Source organism: Juglans microcarpa x Juglans regia, chromosome 4S, assembly GCF_004785595.1.
Source record: "Juglans microcarpa x Juglans regia isolate MS1-56 chromosome 4S, Jm3101_v1.0, whole genome shotgun sequence".
Classification (NCBI taxonomy): Eukaryota; Viridiplantae; Streptophyta; class Magnoliopsida; order Fagales; family Juglandaceae; genus Juglans; species Juglans microcarpa x Juglans regia.
The window spans coordinates 1665747-1689809 of NC_054601.1; the positions used below are offsets into that span (position 1 = coordinate 1665747).

The 24063-nt window shown below is 35.4% G+C and overlaps 1 long non-coding RNA gene across 1 annotated transcript; it reads right to left on the minus strand.

Moving 5' to 3' along the window:
- Positions 1 to 8760: 8760 nt before the first annotated feature.
- LOC121263504 lies at positions 8761 to 9335 on the minus strand. The gene is made up of 2 exons (XR_005940276.1): positions 9146 to 9335; positions 8761 to 9047 (listed from the first exon to the last, which is right to left on the minus strand). It is a non-coding gene; the product is annotated as an uncharacterized LOC121263504 (long non-coding RNA).
- Between the last annotated feature and the right edge of the window lie 14728 nt (positions 9336 to 24063).

Below are 24063 nucleotides of genomic sequence, written 5' to 3' on the forward strand. Positions count from 1 at the left end.
AATTAATTTACAAACTTACTTTTCTTGCACATACATAACAAATCATTCAGGTTGTTCCATGTACACCTGTTCATCCAGTTCACCATTTAGGAAATCAGTTTTAACATCCATTTGGTGTACATATAAGTTATATATTGAAGACAGTGCCATAAGCACTCTAATGGATGTAAATCTAACCACTTGGGCATATGTATCAAAATAGTCTATGCCCTCTTTTTGGTTAAAACCTTTGGCAACTAATCTGGCCTTAAAAATTTGAAAAGACACATCTGTATTTTATTTTCTCTTAAATACCCATTTACAACCAATAGGTTTTGATCTAGGAGGCAAGTCTACTAAAATCCAAGTATTATTTGACAATATTGAGTTCATTTCATCATTTATCGCATCTTTCCAAAATGCAACATCTCTAGAATATAGCTTCTTTAAATGTTTTTGGATCTTCTTCTATATTTAATAGAATGAATATTTTATTTAAAACATCATTTTTATTTCCTTCCCAAAGGAAATAATAGCCTGAGATGACATAAAATCTGGATCCAAGCTTTGGTCTTTTTTTACTCTTTGACTTTTGTTCGGTTCAGTCAATGTGTGAGGAATTATACAATTCATTTTCTAACTCAAATCAGATTTTGGTGTTTGAATAGGATCTAATACTATTTTAGAGTCATTATAGAATTTATCTTTAATAAACTATACATCTTTTGATTCTACTATAACTTTAGAATCCAAATTCAAAAGTCTATATGCTTTGAATTCTCAGCATATCCTACAAAAATACTCGACTGCCATTGGATCTAATTTTGTTCATTTTGGGTCCGGAACTCTATAAAAGGCTAAACAACCCCAAACCCTTAGGTATTCTAGATTTGGTTTCCTACATTTCCACAATTCATATAGTGAAATTTTGAATTTCATATAAGGTATTTTATTATGCAAATAACATGTCGTGAGCAATGCCTCTCCCCACAAATTAAAAGACAATTTTGCATTTAAAATCATAGTATTTAACATATCAATTAGTGTCCTATTTTTTTTCTTTTTGCTAAACCGTTTTGTTGTGGGGTATAGGGTGCACTAGTTCGATGTATTATGTTATTCTCCTCGCAGTACAAAGAAAATTCAGTAGAAAAATGTTCACCACCTCTGTCATTAAGAAGTATCTTAATTTTCTTTTCCTTTTGATTTTCAACAACAAATTTATAAGATTTGAACATATTGAATGTCTCATCCTTACTTTTCATTAAGTATACATATGTATATCTTGAGAAATCATCAATAAAAGTAATACAATATATATTGTCTCCTCTAGTTAAAATATCATGTAGTTCACAAATATCAAAATGAACAAGTTTTAATAATTGTGTATTTCTATCTGTTTTAGGAAAATGTGTCTTTGTCATTTTTGCTTGAATAAAAATTTCACATTTAGCACCATGTCCATGATTATATGGAATTAAACTTTGTTTAGACATAAACTTTAAAGATTTAAAAGTTAAATATGCTAAACGATTATGCCACAAAGTAGAAGACTCAACAATATAAGCAGAATCATAACTTATTTTATTAATATTTTGTTTATACATCCCATAACAAGAGTATTATTTTTCCAACAAACACTCCCCATTTGGAAATAATTACATTATCAGACTCGATTACGGTCTTGACACCTTTCTTACAAAGTAAATTTGCTGATACAAGATTTTTATTTTTTATTTTTGGGATATGAAGAACATTAACAAGAATAAATTTCTTCCCAGAAGTGAACTGAAGTTCCACAGTTCCTTTTTCCACAACTTTTGCAAAGTCATGATTTCCTATTAGAACTGCATGTCTATCTGCTTCATCTTCATAATTTTTTAATTGACATCTCTTATTGCAAACATGAACGATAGCGCCTGAATCATACCACCAATCAGAAGACTCGGTTGTTGTAACCCTATTTAACTATGTAATCATGCTAATGTGCATTTCAGAGACCATGACCACAATTTCTAAAATCTCATTTTCAATCAGATTTGCACTATTGGGATTGCCACTTTCTTTCTTGTATTTCTTATTGTACATGCGTTCACGCTTAAAGTGCCAATTCTTTCTGCAATTGTAATAAGTTTTTATTTTTCTCATCAACAAAATTCACTTTAAAGCCATTTTGAGAAAATAATTTCTTATCACGAATTCGAGTTTCCTCTTCAATTCATAAATGTTTTTGAATTTTCTCTATAATAAAATCTTCTGTTGTGTGCATAGTTTATTTCTATAATTATTCCAACTTGGAGGAAGTTTGACAATAATAGCCTAACTTGCAAAGGTTCATAAACTTCAACATTAAGATCTCGATGTTTATTCTAGGGGTGTAACCGGTCCGGTCTGGTCCGGTTTTGGACAAAATCTAAGACCGAACCGGTATGTACCGGTTTTGTATTTTTCAAAACCGATTACGCACCGGTTACCCTCTTAAACCGGTACTTCCGGTTTTACGGGTTTCCGGTTTGGTCTGGTCCGGTCCGGTTTTTCGATTTTTTTTAAAATGTAAATTTCATAGTTTGTCATTAAAAATTTGTTTATAAAATAAAAAAACTGATTTAAAAAAATCTGTTTTACAAACTGTTATTACAAAAAATCTGTTTTAACTTTAAATAAAAAATCTGTTTTACTATAAAAAATCTGATTCACTCCAAAAAATTGTTTTACTAAAAAACTGGAAAAAAATATGAAAAAAACTGGAAAAAAACTGTTTTACAAACTTATAAATATAACTCCTACAAAAACTGAAAAAAAAAATCTGCAATAAGCTGCCTTATCTACAATAAATCCTTGCATGTTAAAGGAAATAACTTAGTACTTACACATATATTTTTTAGAGCAATCACAAGAAATTCAAGAATGGACATCAACAAGCCTATGAGCCTATGGTAGAAAATAAGTTCAAAAGTCTAAATTAGAAGTCCAAAAGTCCAACAAATTACAAGTCCAAAAGTCTAAATTACAAGTCCAAAAAATTACAAGTCCAAACACTTAAAAAGTCTGAATTACAAGTCTAAAATCTAACAAATTACAAGTCCAAATTACAATAACTTAGAACATCCAAAATTATAAATTTCACATATAAATTTATAATTTTATATATTAATATATATATAAAATATATTGTATAAAACTTAATAACTTATATATAAAAATATTTTTTTTTGTATATTTTTTTATGAACCGGTCCGGTCCGGTCCCAAAAATTCTAAAACCGGAACCGGACCGGACCGGTTCAAAACCGGTAAACCCGGTCCGATCCGGACCGGTTTTCCGGTTTAAAATTACACCCCTAGTTTATTCACCTAAACTTGCAATTCATGGACTTGATCCATCAAAGAAGTATTATCATTCATTGTAAATTCCAAATATTTCATAATAAGGAATTTATCCGTACCTTACTTTTCAGTTTTATACTTAAATTTCAATGCCTCCCAAATCTCTTTTGATGATTTGATTGATGTAAATAAGTCGTAGAGACGATCGGAAAGTATATTTAGAATGTGTCCTCTACATACCACTTCATCTTTTTCGTGCTTCTTGCGTTCCGCCTTGATTTGATCATTATCGTCAGGTTTGGGTTCTGGAAGTACTGGTAAGTTCGAATCCAAAACATATGAAATCTTCAATGTAGTAAGAATGAACATCAACTTGTCTTTCCAGCGAGTAAAATTCGTTCCATCAAACCTATCTAGTTTGACAAAGTATTGATTCATCATCTTGAAAGTCACCATATCAGATTCTGATCTCATTGCGATTATCATCTTAAAATTGTTGAAGAAAATTGTGTGAATATAGTAATCTGAAATAAATGCGACTTTGAGGCATGTAAAACACTATCTTTAAGGTGATAATTGCCCCCACTTGAAAGAGTTTGCTATCGGGTTACAAACAATTCACCTCCAGGATACAACAAAGTCACCAACTGCAGATAGCAATTTTGAAGTCTTTCCTTCAGAGTTTATCTACAAAATTGTGTAAGTGACTGAAGATATAAGAGAATGAAATGAATAAATTTGTGGGGTCTTATGCCCTATTTATAGAGAATGAAGTGATAGCATATGAATTATTACAACTATTAACTTGTGACTTTTCAACTGACAGTTACTGGTTTAAAGGTCATGATGTTTCGCTTAAAGACTAAAAGGTATGTGTCTAGCTTATGGTTAGAAGGCGCCTTTCTTTTTTTTAAACACCTTCACCATATACTTAAAAGCTCACTCTGGTTATACAATCACGACTAATGATAGGAGATTGAGAAAGGTGTTCCTGTATCATACCGATAAGTGTAATTATATTTTTTTAAAATATCTTTTAAACACCTTTAAATTTTTTAAAAAATTTTCTAAAAATTATTTCCATAAGCATCGAGTATAAATTAAGAAAAATTTTAACTTGATTGCAAACTGGAAAAAAAACAAGTTTTCTTAATTTATATGAAACCCTTTTTCATCTCCCTCATTGCACTCTCAATGGATTAGGTAAAGCCAAACCTCACTTTTAGCTAATATGAGATTAATTTGATTTTGACTATTCCATTCACATCAAATTTTTACATTGGATTATTCATTTTATTCATTATATAACAAGAAAATAATATGAGATGAATTTAACTTAGACTATTCCATTCACATCAAATCCCCACATTGAATTGTTTATTTATTCATTATATAGTAATAAAAAATATTAATTTAAAAAAAATTAATTTTTTTAATTATTAATTTATTTAATTTTATCATATTTTACCATTCTATCTATTATATGTTAATTAGTAGTCACATTCTAATTTATTTAATTGGTTAATGGACATGTACTGCATAGTTCATCAAAATATGGGCACTTGATGCTGGATAGCATGCTCTGTATAAATTGAGAAATTTTGGAAGGCAAATTCAACTAGCAGATTTACAATAGGTGCATATAAAGAGCAGATTACATTACATAAATATTCGCCATATCAGATACAAGAAAAACTACTCAAAAGTCAAAATACAAAAGTAAAACGGAATCAAAGCATGCACAATTAAAAGCAACGGCAAATGGAGAAATAATAAAATAAAGATTTGGTGTTGCTACATTATACATCATCAAAGAAGCACTTGGTGCCAGTCGGGTGTCAAGTTGTTTTTTACACCAGCGAATAACAACATGCCACACATGAATTTGAATAATATTGTGAATAGAACCGCATGTAACAAATTATTACTTTTCAAGTTGCCGCCAAGACCAAAACTCCTCCCTTCTCCAGTTTTATCTTCTCTATCATCCTCCCCCCACCCCTGTCGGCCTCCTCCCTTGCCTCTCTCTAAAAAAAATTGTCCCGTCGGCCTTCAAGAATATGAAGAATCTGAGGTTAGATAAATGTTTTTCAAACAATAATTTCTGTTCGGTTGCTTAGAAAATGTAAATTTGATTCAAAATGATTTGGTAAATGTGAAATCTGATTTTAGATAAATGTTGTTTGGTAAATGAGAAAATTGTGATTTTGAAACCAGCTCCTTGCAAAGAATGATTTTGATTTCGAAACCCCCATGCTAAAAAAAAAAAAAAAAAACTGATTTCTGCTTCCGAAGAAACCTTTTTACCACCGGTTTCTACACCATGAAAAAAAAAAAAAAGCCAAAAACAATTATTAGAGAGATCAAACACGAAAAATATTACCAAGTTGATGCAGCACACCTTAAAGAAACTAAATGGAAGCATAAAAGAAGTTGAAAAGTAGTGGAAAAAGTTGTCTTGGCGTTGCGTGCAGGCAAAAAATGGGGAGAAAAGTTAGAACAGGGAATCGAAAGGGGAGGGAGAAAACGGGAGAGAAAGGGAAAGTTTTATAATAAGGTGTGGTCCATTGTAAGATAAATACACTTACATATGTTTCTATAAGTTAGACACCCGATCATTTCTGAACTTTGCTCAACATCAAATCTGGTTTTAATTTTAGAATTACTGTAGCTAAAAGTTACTGTAACTACACTTTGTCTAATCCAATATGGACAGTTTTGTTGTCTTAATAGCTAAAAAGTATATTTATTTTAGCACTACTCTGTTTATACAGATGAGATAAAATGAGATGAATTGAGATTAAAGTTAAAAAGTTAAATAAAATATTATTAAAATATATTTTTTAATATTATTTTTTTTTAAAATTTAAAAAAATTGAATTATTTATTTTATTTTATATAAAAAATTATTATAATAATTAAATAAAATAAAATGAGATGTTTTTGACAATCCCTATATTTAACGATGCTCTGTTAAAATTCTTGAACGCATTGATTGCAAACCGGAAAAAAACAATTTTTTTCTTATTTTAAATGAAATCCCTTCCCAAACAAGTATCATTCAGATCTACAAATAAACAAGCAGACCCCAAGAAGCTAGAAAGCGTCACTTTTCATGTCAGGACTCAGTTCACATCTACATATAATTTCGATTAATTGTCCGAAGGTAGTGGAGGGCCACAGGACCACGGAAATTTCAGAGGTTTTAACGTAGGAAAAATAATAAACATACAACACATTTTATAATATTTTATATAACAATATTTTAAAAAGAGGAGTATTTTTATAAAATATCTTATAAAATTAATATTATTTTATAAAAATACTCTTAGTTTATAATATATTGTAAAAAATATTATAAAAAGTGTTGTGTATTTATCACTACTCTTTAACGTAGAGCCTCACTACTCACAAGTTTTACATCCTCCGTATCCATTTAAAAATATGTTATTTTATTTTTTTATCTTATTTTATTTATAAATATATCTGAAATTATTTTCATTAGATAGGTAAAAAAATGAAATATTATATTTTTAAGTAGGTATGCAAGGTGTGAAGCTTATATCTAGAATTTTTCTTTAATGTAATTCAACAAAACTTTTAGAGTAATTTATAGATTATCATACTCACCATACACCACACACCACACTTATTTTATTTTTATTTTTTAAAATCTGTTTTGGTTTTTATTTTTTTAAATTAATTAAATTTTTCTATTCATCATTCATATAGCATATATTTGATAAGAAAAAAAATAAAAGTAATAAAAATAGATGTATAATGTATAATGCGTAGAGATGATAAATAAAACTTTTCTTATAGAAATGCCCAGTTCGTGCGTGGGCAGTTTTCGAATGGGACGGCACTTAGACAAATATTTTAAGCATTAAGATAAGATGATAAAATTAATAAATTACATATTAATTAGATGAAAGTATGTAGTATGAGACTTCTATTTAAAATCTCTCGAATTGAGCTGTTCTGTGTATGCGACCACATTGCCCGGTTTTAAGTGAATGATGCCAAAAACAAATTATGTCTAAACTATTTCACTAACAATTTGATCTATTTTTAATTTTTTAGGTAATGTTCAGATCAAGAAGAGGGATGGATTAGGTAAGTGAAAAGGCTAAGGTTACTAGAAGGGGCTATAGGGAGAGGTCCCGTTTAGATAGTGAAAATATATCACTTATCATTATAATTTTTTTAAATTTCTACGTAAAATATAATAAACAATTCAACTTTTTCAAATCTCAAAACAATAATAATATTAAAAAATAATATTCTAATAATAATTTATTCAACTTTTATCTTAATTCATCACATCCTAACTTACTATCCAAGCGGCACTTTACTCACATGGAGAGAGAGCCGGGCTTGCAAATCACTTTTTCCATCCTATCTTATCAAAACAATAAAATAATTTACAAGAAGTTGCGCAAATCTAGCACCTTTAAATGCCAAACATAATTATTTAGGGCGAGTCCGCTGTTAATTAAGCAGATGGGATGATATCTTAGACATGGACTGATAATTAAGCAGATGGGATGATATCTTAGACATGGACTGATAAAAAGGTTGAATTTAGCAAGCAAAAACTCAAAATTTAGGTGAAACCAACTTTGGCTAGTCGGAGAACAAAATGTCTATATCATCCCCAAGCTGCCAACCATCATTTGAATCTAGAAACAATGGCTGGAATAAATCGCCTTCGATCTCCTTTTTAATTCATGTACTGTGGAGACTCCGTTTTAGAATTAGAATTTTAAGGCTTTTATATGTGAACAATGAACACGCGTTGGGCCAATTTTTTTTACTGCTACAGTAGCTCTCGACAATTTTTTTGAAATTCTATAGAGATGTCGGCGGTTCAAAACCGGAGTCCTAGAGTTGTTTGGCTCCTTCTGCCTTTTTTTGTTGAGTTTTTTATGAATAATAATAGTAAGTTGAGATGGTAGAGTGAATTTTGTAAGATCACCTAAAATTAATTAATATGTATTTGAATGTTAAAATAAGTTTAGATGTAATTATGAAAATTTGAAAAAGGTTGTGAGTTACACATGTAAAAAAATATTGAATTGAAAAAAACTATAAATCTCACGTATAAAGAGGTTTTGAATTTAGTAAGTTGAGAGTTATATGCTTAGATGTTAGACTTAGTTTATAATTAGACTGAACTGAATTGAACTCAAATGAGTTTAACTACCAAATGAGGACTTAGACTTTAGATTTTTTGGATCAATAATTTGGGTAAATGTTATTTATCACAATTTTTACCATTATTTTTCAATGTAACATCAAATAAATAAATAAATTATTTCTCATTATTTACTTGTTTGATGTCGGAATATTGAGAAAATAATAAATAAAAATTTTCATTTTTTAACTATCGTTCTCCCGAATAATTATAGCATCTCTATCACCAAAAGAGGCATGATCCTTGGAAGAAAACCCAAACAATTTACAAAATTAGTTTAAGAAAATAGCATTAATACAGTTTTCGGTTGCAATTATATAAAAGTCTTTGCTCAATTAAAACGCATCCAACTAGATATCTATCTACACACTCTTTAGACCAAATATAAGAAACATAAAACAGCAAAGGACACTCATTATGTATGGCCCTAACACCAAACCCTAACAATCCTCAAAGTGTATCAACCACATTGAGTTGACTTGTAGTGAAACTCGTCGATGGTGGAGTATATCAAACCCTCCTCTTCAAGAGACCTAATAGATTCCCTGGAATAGAAGAGTAGGAAATAACATATTCATCACTCATCAGGGAAAAAACTTGTGAAATTGTTCAAGATATAGAGACGGGGTGAGAGATTGATTACATGATCTTCTCCACAGGAAATTTTAGCTGCCGTGAAAGTTCATCCGTATGTACCCCCCTTTTCCTGTCCACTGCATAATGCATTCATGAATAGATCGAAAAACAAAAAAAAACCTCATTAGTGAGATGCATATTGCACTAGCCATCTCAGTAAAATGAGGCAAAAGTAACCAAACAGAAATATGATTTGAAAAAGACTATGGCATAATTGAAAAAGAAATATTGATTGTAATATTTAAATATATTATATGAGAAATCATGACTTCTTGTATTATTGACTGTATATCTTTTTTTAATATATTTACTAACTTATTAAAAGTAATCATCAATATTTTAGAATATAATATGCTTTCTAGTTTATTTTATATGTTTATATTTATTTTAATTTAATTTTAAGATCCGAACAAAAACTTTAAAAGCTAGATATAAATTACACTTAAATAATATACAATAAAAGCATTAAAGGGGCGAAATTGTTCAGCTGAAGATATGATGCAAGGTGTGCTTACTTAAATGTAATAATATGTAATTATGCTGAGATTTGAAATTATTTAACCTACTACAAAACTTATATGGGTGTATTTTTTTAGGATGTGGTGTAAAAATAGTTTTTACACACTTCGATCGTACGCCACCACGTCATGGTTCTGCCAATTATACAATCAACTAAATCTCCTAAAGTTTTCACACGTGGGGATCCAAGATCCACAAAGTAATATGACAAAGGACGAATATGTTAAAATCTTGTCTTGTTTTCATTTCTTTAGGGTCTTATGGCAAATTGATCAAAGGTTAGGAACCCTAAGAAATGGCTCAATTTTTGTTCAATGAAGCAGTACTAGCAGTCAAAGCACATGTAAGTTTTGAACATGAATAGAAGAGTAAGCAAACTAGACTGCAAATAGCATTTATTTTACGTTCTGAATATGGGAGGAAAAGAAAATCTTTCCCAATAAATTTTATCAAACTATTCACCTTTAGTCTGCTTAAGTTTTAAACTAGTAAGTTCTACATGATTAACACTTTGCAATTGTTTGAAACAGCATTTAAATCAAAATGGTGTCACTGTATACCGGCAGATTTACAGATTTATCTCTTATCATCATTTCTTACCTTCCCTTGAGCACCCCTTGCAGTTCCTCTCGGTACCAAATGAAATTCAAAGCCGCTTAAATGGAAGATAGTATCAGAATATGGAAAATGAGTATCTTTTTCATTTACATTTGCAGTGTTTAAATACACATATAGGATAACAAACATTTGTTTGAATTTCTAATTCAAAGGAACAACTATTTTGAATGAGTCTAAACTAGAGAAACTATCGGACTTGTTTACTAGCTGTACAATTGTTCTTAAATTCAAAAGGAAGATAAGTGTAGAAGCTGTTACAAGCAGTTGCTATCTTATGACTCATGATATGCCCCCTCAAGATGGAGCTCGAGATAGAAGTCCAATCTTGGATTTTAGTTCAAGAAAGCGAGCACGAGGAAGAGGTTTGGTGAGTGCATCAGCAAGTTGATCTGCTGAGGAGACATGGGCTACCCGAAGTATACCATTTTGCACTTGATCCCTGATGAAGTGAAAATCGATGGCTACATGTTTCATTCTGGAATGAAATACTGGGTTGGAGCAGAGTTGGGTAGCACCTACATTGTCACAGTATAGGACTGGACAGCTGGGCAGTTTAATACCAAGGTCAGTTAGGAGATAACAAAGCCAGTTTAGCTCAGCAGCTGCATTAGCTACAGACCTGTATTCAGCCTCTGTGGAAGATCGTGCAACCTTTTTCTGCTTCTTTGAACTCCAGGCGATGGGATTGCGACCAAGATAAATGATATAGGCACTGGTGGATGAAAAATCATCTCTGTCACCTGCCCAATCTGCGTCTGAATACGCATGTAGGTTGAGTGTGGACTGACGATGAAGATGGTCTGAAAAGGCATGTAGATTTAATGGTGACTGACGATGTATTTGTAGACCTTCATTAATGGTGCCACATAGATAGCGTAGTAGACGTTTAACAAAGCTCCAATGATCCGTTGTTGGGCTATGCATGTATTGAGAGAGCTTGTTAACCGCAAACGCAAGGTCGGGTCGTGTAATTAAGAGATACTGAAGGCTGCCAACCACTGTTCTGTACTTTGTAGGATCCGATAGAGGGGATCCCGACGTTAACGTTAGAGGTGGACTCGTGGGAATGGAAGTGAGCACTGGTTTGGCATCTGTCATATGAGTTCTAGATAAAATATCCATGATATAACGCCTTTGAGATAATAACAACCCTTGCTGATTTGGGACTACCTCCACACCCAAGAAATAAGATAGCTGTCCAAGATCTTTTATTGAAAACCGATGAGCAAGAATTTCAACAAAGGAGTCGATCATGTTGTTGTTGTCACCAGTGATAATTAAGTCATCCACATAGACAAGTATATACATAATATGTCCAGCAGTGGTGAGAACAAACAATGAGGTATCTGCGTGAGAGTTCTTGAAGCCCGAGTGAAGAAGGAAAGTGCGAAGTTCATGATACCATGCTCTAGGGGCCTGTTTGAGGCCATAGATTGCTTTACGAAGTTTGCAGACATAAGATGGATAATCTTGATCAACAAAACCTGGAGGTTGTTGCATGTAGACGTTCTCGGAGAGATTTCCTTGGAGAAAAGCGTTGTTGACATCTAGTTGGCGTAGAGACCAACCCCTTGAGACAGCAAGGCTGAGGACAACACAAACTGTGGTTGGTTTGACAACAGGGCTGAAAGTGTCCAGATAATCGAGTCCTGGTCTTTGATGGAATCCTTTGGCGACCAAACGTGCTTTGAACCTGTCAATAGAGCCATCGGAGTGACGTTTAATTCTGAAAATCCATTTGCACCCAACTATATTTTGTGTAGAATCAGGTGGAACAAGTTCCCACGTTCAATTTTTAACCAAGGCATCACACTCATCAGACATGGCTACACGCCAGTTTGGATCTTGAAGGGCTTTAGTCACTGTTGTTGGTTCAATGTCGTTGGTTTTTGATAATTGGGTGTGAAGGTTCATTTTTGTTATTGGTTTATGAATGTGGTTCTTAGCTCGGGTTGTCATTGAGTGAGTTGGAAGAGGATTAGTTGTGGGTGGGCTAGGAGGAGAGGAAGTGGAAATAGGTAGTGGTGGGGTTGTATTGGTTGAGGATGTTAAGGAAGGTTGGGTGGTTTGGGTTGTGTTGATGGATGGATTATGTTCTGTCTGGAGTGATGGAGTTGCATTGGGAGGTGGCTGAGGGATGTGTTCTTGCGATGATATGGTGAGTGGCTGTGGGGAAGGGGATGAGAGGACTGTAATTGGTACAGGAATCCAAGTGGCGATGATATTGGGAGGAGTAGTAGAGGACGGACGAGGTAGTGAGGAGTAGGGAAATTGAGATTCAACAAATTTGACATGTCTGGAGACATAGATTCTTGATGTTGAAGGGTCAAGGCAGTAGTATGCACTTTGAGTGAGAGAATACCCAAGGAAAACACATGGCTTGGACCTTGATTCAAGTTTGTGTGATGTATAGGGTCGGAGCCAAGGGTAGCATAAGCAGCCAAAGACCCTTAATTTCGAGTAATTTGGTGCTGTTTGAAATATCTTGTGGTAAGGTGAGGAGAGATTTAAAGTAGGGGTGGGCATTCTATTGATGAGGTAGACTGTTGTGGCAAAAGCATATGGCCAGTAGGTGAGGGGTAAAGAGGCATGAGTGAGGAGAGCAAGACCTGTTTCAACTATGTGAAGGTGCCTTCGTTCAGAGTAACCATTATGTTCAGGTGTATGAGGTGGAGTGGTGAGATGAGAGATACCACTAGTGGAAAGATATTGAGCTAGGGAGATGTATTCACCATCATTGTCAGTGTAGAGGGTTTTGATGGGTAAACTGAAATGTTTTTCTACTATGGCTTTGAACTTTTGAAAGACTTCTTTGACATCAGATTTGTGTGTGAGTGGGTAAAACCAAATGTATTTAGTGAAGTGATCAATGAAGAGGACATAATATTTAAAGCCATTGTGTGAGTAAATTGGAGAGGTCCAGACATTGGAAAATATAATTTCAAGAGGTTTAGTAGAGATAATTGTAGAGTTGGAGAAAGACAACTTGTGGCTTTTATTGCAAAGGCAAGCATTACATGAGAAATCAGGAGACAAAGAGGAAGAAAAGCCTAAATGATTGCTCAATACAATATGCTTGAGAATTGGAAAAGTAGGATGTCCTAATCTATGATGCCAGTTGACGGAAGTGGTTTTTATTGTGGAGAAGGCAATCAACGGGGAGGAGGTAGGCCACTCATAGACACCATCTTTAGTTTGTCCTTTCAGCAGCGTTGCACTGGTTTGAAGGTCCTTCACAAGAAAAGTGGATGGTAAGAATTCTATGGAAACATTGTTAGAATGACAAAATTGTGATATAGAGATGAGGTGTTGGGGTGGTAGCAAGATGAGCTTGTGGTTGCCATGGTGGTCCTTGTGAAGAATAGCTGGATGTGGGGGAAGTTTGTACTGGTACGAGACGAAATGAAGGGCACTTTTTGGCAGTGTGACCTTGAATTCTGCAAATTTGGCAGTGACCAAGGTATGGTCTGGGAGGATGACGTGGGCCCTGTGATGAAGGGGTTCCTGTATTGTTGGCAGCAGTGGGACGGTTGGTTGAGTTGAAGGGTGGGCGCTAGTTGGGGGTGGTAGTGCCTTGTGGTGGAGGTGGACGCCAATGTCTATTATTGGTCCTGTATGTGGGATTTGCAGTAGCTGGAAAGTGGTGTGGCTCGGGTGGGATGGTTTGAAGAGAGGCTTCAAAGTTGAGGAGTTTTTCATGAAGTTCTTCAAAGGTGATCGAAGTATCTCTTGCTTGGACAACACGGACTAGTTCTTTGTATTCATCCCCGAGACCATCTAGTATTTTGTCTATGATTTCCTCTTCATCAATAGGGGATCCAAGAAGAGCAAGATCATCTGCTCGAGTTTTGATGGTTTGCATGAATTCAGTGATGCTAAGGCTGCCTTTGGTGGTATTTTTGAGTTGGTTTTTTATTTGTTTGATGCGGCCACGAGAGGGTTTAGCATAGGTGTTGGCTAGAATTGTCCAGGCTTGTCTAGAGGTTTTTGCTTGAGCTATGAAGGGAATAATGGTGGGTGTGATGGAGCCAATGACAGCGTTGAGAATTAGCTGGTCCTGTCTGGTCCATAGACTATAGCTGGGATTGGGTCTTGTTGTATTGGATTGGGTTAAGGTGGCTGGCGGACAGGGTTTGGAGCCATCAATATAGCTAAGAAGGTCATAGCCAATGAAGAGTGTTTGGAACTGTAGTTTCCAGGAGAGGTAATTAGAAGAGGTAAGTTTGAGAGGGGCTTGAGTAGCAACATTGATGCTGATAAGAGTTTGGTGTGGCTCATTGGAATTGAGAATGGTTGCAGGGTCAGATTCGGAAGCCATGAGTGCTGAAGAGCAGAAAAGAAGAAGAAAAAAAAAAAATGGATCGACGTGATGTTAATCGTGGTGCTCTGATACCATATCAGAATATGGAAAATGAGTATCTTTTTCATTTACATTTGCAGTGTTTAAATACACATACAGGATAACAAACATTTGTTTGAATTTCTAATTCAAAGGAACAACTATTTTGAATGAGTCTAAACTAGAGAAACTATCGGACTTGTTTACTAGCTGTACAACTGTTCTTAAATTCAAAAGGAAGATAAGTGTAGAAGCTGTTACAAGCAGTTGCTATCTTATGACTCATGATAGATAGCTCCATACACTAATTTTGAATTAAGATATCCTATACACGTGCAAAGAGATAATTTTAGCCAATGACCAAGAGCAGACCCACGTCGACGGCGGCTCAGATCCGGAATGTGTGATGAATGGCAGCCGCAACAACCGGTTCTTTAGTCCACGAAGGCGACCACGGACGGAATTGTTCTGAGGATGGGTCTCTGGGTCTGGGTTCAACTATAGCAAGGGGTTTTTTTGTTTCAGTTTTAGTTTCCCTCCCATTTTGCATATGTCATACGTTTTCCCTTTTTTTTAATAATAAAATTTTAGTCGGTTAAGCGCCGGCGGTTGTATATAGAACAATTGTTTGACTTATTATTTCTAATCATTATAGTTTTCATTTTTCTGTTGTAATTAATGTTGTTGGTAGCTTATGGAGACTTAATCCAGCAAAAAATTTCCCAAAATGGTCATTATCAGATTAAGGTGAAGGAAATCATTTTTTCCCCCCAATTCTAGATTCAAGATGTTAAGACTAATGCATAATCTAGAATCGACCAGAATGATCCAAAAAATATCCAACAATGTTATTTATTTTGCATTGTTATATATTAGTTTAATTAGTTGTGATGTATTATTATTTATTTTGTTTTTTGTAAATTTATGTTTTGCATTGTGATGTAACAACAATATTATCTATTTTGCATTTTTATTTATTTTGTTCTTTAATTTATTTTTTTATAAATTAATTTTAGAAAGTGTTTAAATTATTTTTTTAAAAAAATCTGGGCAATTTAAGCATGATATCAATTTTTTTTTAAAAAACTGCTATAATTTTTTTGAAAAAGTTTTAAAGTCTTAAAAAAAACCCACATTAAATCCAGTTATAATCCGGATATCCAGATTTAACCATGATTTTCGATTAGAATCTAGATATCCGGATTGAATCCGGTTATCGGCCTGGATTGATTCGGGCGGATAACCGCTCATTTTTAAAATTTGGATCTGGATATATCAGGTTATGGCCGGATATCTGAATCCAGATCCGGATGCACACCCCTAGTATTGGATCCAATTATCCACACGAGTTGACAATGATGTCAGGAAGTTTGTGTTTTGGTTTGTCAAAAGTGGTGTGAAATCCCATTCACAGAACTGATTGGGAACAATACTAAGTGACTGTCCAATAATCAAGATTAACAGATCTAAGGACAAAATATTAGCATGCATTCCGGATATATCAGGTTATGGCCGGATATCTGAATCCGGATCCGGATGCACACCCCTAGTACTTGATCCAATTATCCACACGAGTTGACAGTGATGTCAGGAAGTTTGTGTTTTGGTTTGTCAAAAGTGGTGTGAAATCCCATTCACAGAACAGATTGGGAACAATACTAAGTGACTGTCCAATCATCAAGATTAACAGATCTAAGGACAAAATATTAGCATGCATTCTGGCAGTAGTCGTACATGCTTTTATTAATGATCATTAAAATGCACGTACATTATTCTAATAAGCATATATATATATATATATATATTTTAAGAAATTATTTTTACAAGTCTCAACTAGATAAAACTTATACAAGTCTTTATAAAAAAATGGATTATACCTAAAAAAATGTTAAAAAAAAAACTAGTTTTTATTATTGAGACTTACTTTTTTACAAATGGCTTGTATGAAGTTCGTACCCTAGTATTACTCTTTTTTTTATTGGTATTGGTTGTCAGATAACAGCGTACTGGAGTAATTCAAGTGAAAAATCTCTAATCGTATGATTCTTTTAAATTGTTTGCATTCAAGAAAATTTGAACTTTAGATCTTAGAAAGAGCATACCACAAAGACCAAGACTTTTTACCTCAAAGACCGTCAAGAGTTTAATACGCATGGATCCTTAATTTTAGAATCTTTTCTTTCCTATTTTTTTCTAAGAAATATTTAGACAACTTGCAATCTCAACCCTCTACTTTGTCAACAATTGTCTTTTAGTCTCCCTACACCTAATATCCCTTTTTGCTGATTTGATAACGCCATCGACGTCGTCCTACCATGCATGCATAACCCTCCTCCATTATGTGAACATGGAATATTAATCGGCAAGAGATATGACACTAACTACATCATCTGGTCTCGAAATGGATCTGCAAATAATTGGTGTTATGTATGATCGAAAACTTGCTGATTCATATATAATGTTAGGATATCATATAATTTGGGCAGACATATTGATCACAGGACTGTTGAGGAATAATCCTACATTACCTGTAGACAAGGTCTTGAACATGTTTATAAGCAATGGGCAATCCTCTCTTGTTGAACCGATTTTATGAGATGAGTTAGGCCGATGAATTTTTTCATGGTATCAGAGCCTGTCATAGGATAAATGGAGGCCCACACTACTTACCCAATGATAAGGACCAGGAAAAATACAGGCCAGCACGTCAGGATGGGTGTTGAGGAATAATCTCACATTGCCTCTGGACAAGGTCTTGGGCATGTTTATAAGGAACGAGCAATCATCTCTTACTGAACCGATTTTATGAGATGAGTTAAACTCATGAATTTCTTTAAGGACATTGATGTACTGCATAGGATTTCTGGTCTAGGGCAAATATCCAGACCTCAGTTTTAGGAACCACAAAATGCAACGTAACGAATTTGATCCACATGAAAAGAACTTGACTAAAAATGCCCAAAGTTTTGGGTTTATCCCCATGATTGACTAGTGATGAGTACTGGCCAACTCATGAAGTAAACCCATATTCACCTTCCATGAGTCAACAAATGCGCCCAACATCTCAAGAACCTTAACAAATTAAAGATCTCACATTCTCTCCCACTCCCTTCACGTGGACTGTAACACCCCATATTTTAGTATATTTTTATTGAAGGATTATTTTTACTAATTCAAAAATTTATTCTCTTGTTTTAAATATATCGGTTATTTTTAGATGTTTTATTTTATGATCTTTAAATTGTGAAAAAATTAATTTGAGATGTTTCCTTAATATTCATTATTGTTATGCATTTAAATTGTTCTTCTTTTATATTAATTGATTGTTGGATTTAATTATTTTATTTGCATTGTATCATTACGTTTAAATTATTTTAATTGACTTGCGGTTTTAAAATCTTTTCCGTTGGATCATTTTTGTGACCCAAGATGTGAGGATTGGACCTTATTTCTTTCCCTCCATTTTTCTCTTTCCTCTTTTCTTTTCCTTTCTTTCTTTTTTTTTCTTTCTTTCCCTGCTGCTCCCCGTGCACGCGCGACACCCTCTCCCCTCCTCTCCCGTGCGCTTCGCTCTTTCCACCCAACCCACCGCCGTCGCGCCGCCGTGCGCGACACCGCCCCTGCCGTTCGCTTCCCCACCGGCCGACGACCACCTCCCTCCATTCTCAGCTCCTATCGCGCCGCCGTTTGCCCCCACGAGCCCCTCCAAGCCGCGGTGCATCTTGAGCTCCAGCGCCGCCGTCGCGCCACCACCGGCCACCATCTCTTCACCACTTCATCCTCGACCTCCTAGCAACCCAATGGACCCAGCCCCAGCTCCGATCTGTCACCGGTGAAGCACATCCAACCCCATTTCCGATTTGGGTATTTTTGGTCTTCAACCACCATTTGCGCCGCCACCCACGGCAAACCACCACCACCATTGGCTTCACCGACCTCTCTAGGCCCTACCCTATCAATTTCAGGTCTTAGTTTGTCCCCATTCAAAAGTAGTTATTTGAGACCCACGGCCACAGTGTATTTTACACTGTTACGTTGCTGAATCGTCACTTCTTGCAGCTTCGTGATCCTTCAAAAATTATTATATAGCACTGTAGGTATTTTTCCAAAGAACTTTCGTGATTTAAATGTATTTTTGCACTAACACATATTATTGTGATCTGGTTGGACATGCCGGACTGAGTCCGAGGAGTTCGGGGGTCGGATGGATTATGGACGGAGTTGTGTGTTTGGTTGGTATTGTGAATTGTTGGTTGTTGTGGTGTTGTTTCATGTATATGGCATATTTGCATGCATGTTCATGTTTGTAAACGAAAACTGGGTTTTCACAATATTGCAAACATGTTCATGTGTTTATCTGAAAATTGGATTTTCATGTGAAATGATTTGAGTGTGTTTGAAACGACTGGATTGACTAGTTTGAGAAAAAGGAAAAGAGACTGTAGGGATGGTGGTAGAGTCCCGCCTGCGATTCCCGCCTACGGTGCACGCAATAGGGATGGTGGTAAGCAGGGATGGTGGTTGTGTCCGCCTGTGATTCCCGCCTACGGTGCACGCGGTAGGCATGGTGGTATAGTCCCGCCTACAGTGCTCTGATTAGTATTTATTGTGTGTGATAAATATTCATTGTGTGGAAAGGAACTGTAGGGATGGTGGTAAGCAGGGATGGTGGTATAGTCCCGCCTGTGATTCCTGCCTACGGTGCACACGGTAGGGATGGTGGTAAGCAAGGATGGTGGTTGTGTCCCGCATGTGATTCCCGCCTACGGTGCACGAGGTAGGGATGGTGGTAAGCAGGGACGGTGGTAGAGTCCCGCCTGCGATTCTCGCCTACAGTGTCCGATAAATGGTTTGTTTTGTGTGAATCATTTTCTGGGACAATGACGGACTATATTTTTTGGGCCAAAATGAGATTTTGGCGTGTGTTGGATATAATCTTTTTTCTGGAAAAAATGGTATTTTATGGCTAAGTGTATTTTGTCTTATGAATGTATGTTGGTTGCATTAATATGTTTTTATCCCGAGAGTTGTTTGGTTTATACTTACCTGTGGTACCATTTTATGGTATCGCAGATTTGATGCAGATGTGGATGACGAGCCTTAAGCTTGGCTCCGTTGGCTGAGTGATTTGGGATTACTCTTGTTTATTGAGATTCGCTTTATCAATTATCTATGTATTTGTTTTGTAATATATTTTGGGATGACTGTATAACTTTTAAAGATGATTTGTTTTGAATATTTGTATTTAAAATTCTGGTACTTAGTAGACTTATTTGTATTATCTGCTGCGATTTTTATTGTGCACTCTTGCATGTTGCACACACTTGAGCACATTTCGTTGGGATGCGTGACCCGTGTTGTCATCATCCTGACGTCACGATTCCCTTATTTTTGTACGTGGGAGTCGGGGCGTCACAGGTGGTATCAGAGCAGTTCGGCTCTGGGTAAAACCACATGTCCCATAGGTGGAGTACCAGAAAGTTTTAAAGTTGTGACTTGAAATTTTTTGGTTTGAAGTATGTTATTTTAATGGTTTGAATTTATTTATGTTCTTATATTTTGTTGGTTTTATTTATTTTATTGTATACTACTAGTATATTATTTTATTTTATTCGTTTTATTTTATGGTAGGTTATTTTATTTTTTTTAATTATTTTATTGTGTACTGCTTCATTGTTTTCTTCATTTTGTCTTATGTTATTTTATTGTTGGTTTTATTCTATTTTATTTTATGTTGTATTGTCGTATTTTAATTTATTTTGCTACAGTTGTATTTTAATTTGCTTGAGTTGAAAGTGAGGTTAAGGTTACGCTATGTCAGGAAGATGATGCGATCGAGAATATTATTGTTAGGCTTGAGCATTTAGTGTAGTAGGCCTGAACTCTTGGTGTTTGGCTTGTTTTTAATATCGAGACTTGAAAGGAACGGCATGGTCTGGGTGATCTCTTTGGGGAATAGGATATTTGAGGTTTTAGATTTCGTGGAAATAGGATAGGAGGTTTTAGAATAGGAGGTTGTAAGTTCAACGACCTTCAAGGTTAGATTTATGAGAAGTTCATCTAAGGTTTGAGGTCCTATAATTTTTAGGAAATAAGTTTATGGGATTTAGGGTGGTAGGTTCAACAAGCATTTGGGAGATTACTTAAATTAGAAGTTTTCGATCTTGCCGACGTTGATAAGCTATTTGATAACATTTGGGACTTTAGAATTTTCAAGCTTTAGAAGGTGAAATATTTTAGATTTAAGGTCATCGATCTTGAGGATTTCGGGAAATGATTCTTATCTGGTTTAAGGTTTTAGAATTTTCGAGTTGAAGGGCTGAATTATAATGGGATTGATCGGAGTTGAGTCACTGGTATGAGAATTTTTCAGGAGAGAACTTCCTTGGAGATGGAAGGTAATGATCTGGTTCGTGTATTTTCTGAGGATTGAAGATGTTGATCTAGTTTAGAAAATGATGTTTTATTGATTTGAGTCCAATCGGAGTGTGTAGTCGAAGCGGATTACTCAATGGAATGAAGGTTGACAATAATTACTGTGATTATCTTCATGAATTAATTGTGACTTGAGGTTACCTAGGAATTTAAATTTTGAGGTTATACTTTCTTTGAAGATCGAACATCCAGTTGGTTAGATTAAGGATATTGCTATTAACTTGAAGAGAGATTGATGGGTCGTCTTTGGTGTATGATAAGATCTTGGAAGTTGAAGTTTAGGCATCAGCGGTGGATAATATGATCAAGTAGGTGAGTTAATAAAGCATTAGAATCTTTGGGTGATTTGCATTGGCTTTTGGTGGATTGATGATTTGAGCAGTATGGCTTGCTTTGAGGTTTAGTAGTGATGTGCTATTGAAAGAACTAGTCGTACTGATACTAGCTCATAGGAGTAAAAGTAGGTGGGCAAGTTACTGAGAAGGTTTCGATAATATTTTGGTGGAGTCAATGATGGTTCATAGTGAGTTTAGTCACTGCTAGATTAGATGTTATTAAGAATGTAGGTGATGAGTTTTTGGGTTTAGATTGTCGGGTAGAAGTTTATAGGCGCTCTTATTGGTTGACCGAGTTGGAATCGAACTTTTTAAGATATGTTCCTTATCTTAGACGAGATGGGCGTATTTTGGGGTGATGTTACTTGTTTGCAATTTGGGATGTTGAGATTGATTGATATTGGTTTTCTGTTAATGATCATGGATGTATTTTGCAGAATATTGATTTTAATTAAGGCAGCGAAGTTACTTGAGGAAAATGAGTGATAACTCCTGGTGTTGGAAAAAAGAGTATTTTCTACCAAAAGGTTGTAAGAGTTTTCTGGTTAGTAGGTATGGAGCCACCTTGTACTCGATGGTGCTAGTTTTTATGAGGACATAAATTTTATGCATGTGGCAAATTATCAGAGTGTGCAGCAGAAGCGTGATATTTGTGGTTATAGTTAGGAGTTCGGATTTTGTGTTGATCTTGAGGAATTAGTGGTGACTTGAAAATTTTTAGATGATGCTTGTAGATGGAGATTAAATCATTTGGTTGTGCAAAATTTGTTATTGATGGTTAACCTTGGAAGTGGCCATTAGGTTACCAAATGTAGAATTCAATGGAGGTTTAGAAGTTATAGCATAGGAGTCGATTGAGGTTAGCACAGATTATTGTACAGAGCTATTAATTATTAGAACTTATTGGATGTTGTATTAAGGTTCTTGAGGAAATAAGATTTTGGATAACATAGGCACCCTAGGAATACTGGACGTGAGATGCCATTGGAAGTCTAATGCGAGTATGATGGAATTGCCTATGGGAGTAGACTTGAGAGAGCATTACTTATGCTTTTGGGCGTTGGTGATTGTATGTTATCTCAAGCGTGTTCTGGTTGTATCCTGTTTTAGCGTGATGCATAACCTTATAAATTTCGAGGACGAAATTTTATTTAAGGGGGGGGGAGAATGTAACATCCCATATTTTAGTGTATTTTTATTGAATGATTATTTTTATTAATTTAAAAATTTATTCTCTTGTTTTAAATATATCGGTTATTTTTAGATGTTTTATTTTATGATCTTTAAATTGTGAAAAAATTAATTTGAGATGTTTCCTTAATATTCATTATTGTTATGCATTTAAATTGTTCTTCTTTTAAATTAATTGATTGTTGGATTTAATTATTTTATTTGTATTGTATCATTACGTTTAAATTATTTTAATTGACTTGCGGTTTTAAAATCTTTTCCGTTGGATCATTTTTGTGACCTAAGATGTGAGGATTGGATCTCATTTCTTTCCCTCTATTTTTCTCTTTCCTCTTTCTTCTTTTTTTTTTTTCTTTTTTTTCTTTTTTTTCTTTCTTTCCCTGCTGCTCCCTGTGCGCGCGCGACACCCTCTCCCCTCCTCTCCCGTGCGCTTTGCTCTTTCCACCCAACCCACCGCCGTTGCGTCGCCGTGCACGACACCGCCCCTGCCGTTCGCTTCCCCACTGGCCGGCGACCACCTCCCTCCATTCTCAGCTCCTATCGTGCCGCCGTTTGCCCCCACGAGCCCCTCCAAGCCGCGGCGCATCTTGAGCTCCAGCGCCGCCGTCGCGCCACCACCGGCCACCATCTCTTCACCACTTCATCCTCGACCTCCTAGCAACTCAATGGACCCAACCCCAACTTCGATCCATCACCGGTGAAGCACATTCAACCCCATTTCCGATTTAGGTATTTTTGGTCTTCAACCACCCTTTGCGTCGCCACCCACGGCAAACCACCACCACCATTGGCTTCACCGACCTCTCTAGGCCCTACCCTATCAATTTCGGGTGTTAGTTTATCCCCATTCAAAAGTGGGTATTTGAGACCCACGGCCACAGTGTATTTTACACTGTTACGTTGCTGAGCCGCCACTTCTTGCAGCTTCGTGATCCTTCGAAAATTATTATATAGTACTGTAAGTATTTTTCCAAAGAACTTTCGTGATTTAAATGTATTTTTGCACTAACACATATTATTGTGATCTGGTTGGACATGCCGGACTGAGTCCGAGGAGTTCGGGGGTCGGATGGATTATGGACAGAGTTGTGTGTTTGGTTGGTATTGTGAATTGTTGGTTGTTGTGGTGTTGTTTCATGTATATGGCATATTTGCATGCATGTTCATGTTTGTAAATGAAAACTGGGTTTTCACATGATTGCATACATGTTCATGTATTTATCTAAAAATTGGATTTTCATGTGAAATGATTTGAGTGTGCTTGAAACGACTGGATTGACTGGTTTGAGAAAAAGGAAAAGAGACTGTAGGGATGGTGGTAAGCAGGGATGATGGTAGAGTCCCGCCTGCGATTCCCGCCTACGGTGCACGCGATAGGGATGGTGGTTGTGTCCAGCCTGTGATTCCCACCTACGGTGCACGCGGTAGGGATGGTGGTAAGCAGGGATGGTGGTATAGTCCCGCCTGTGATTCCTGCCTATGGTGCAC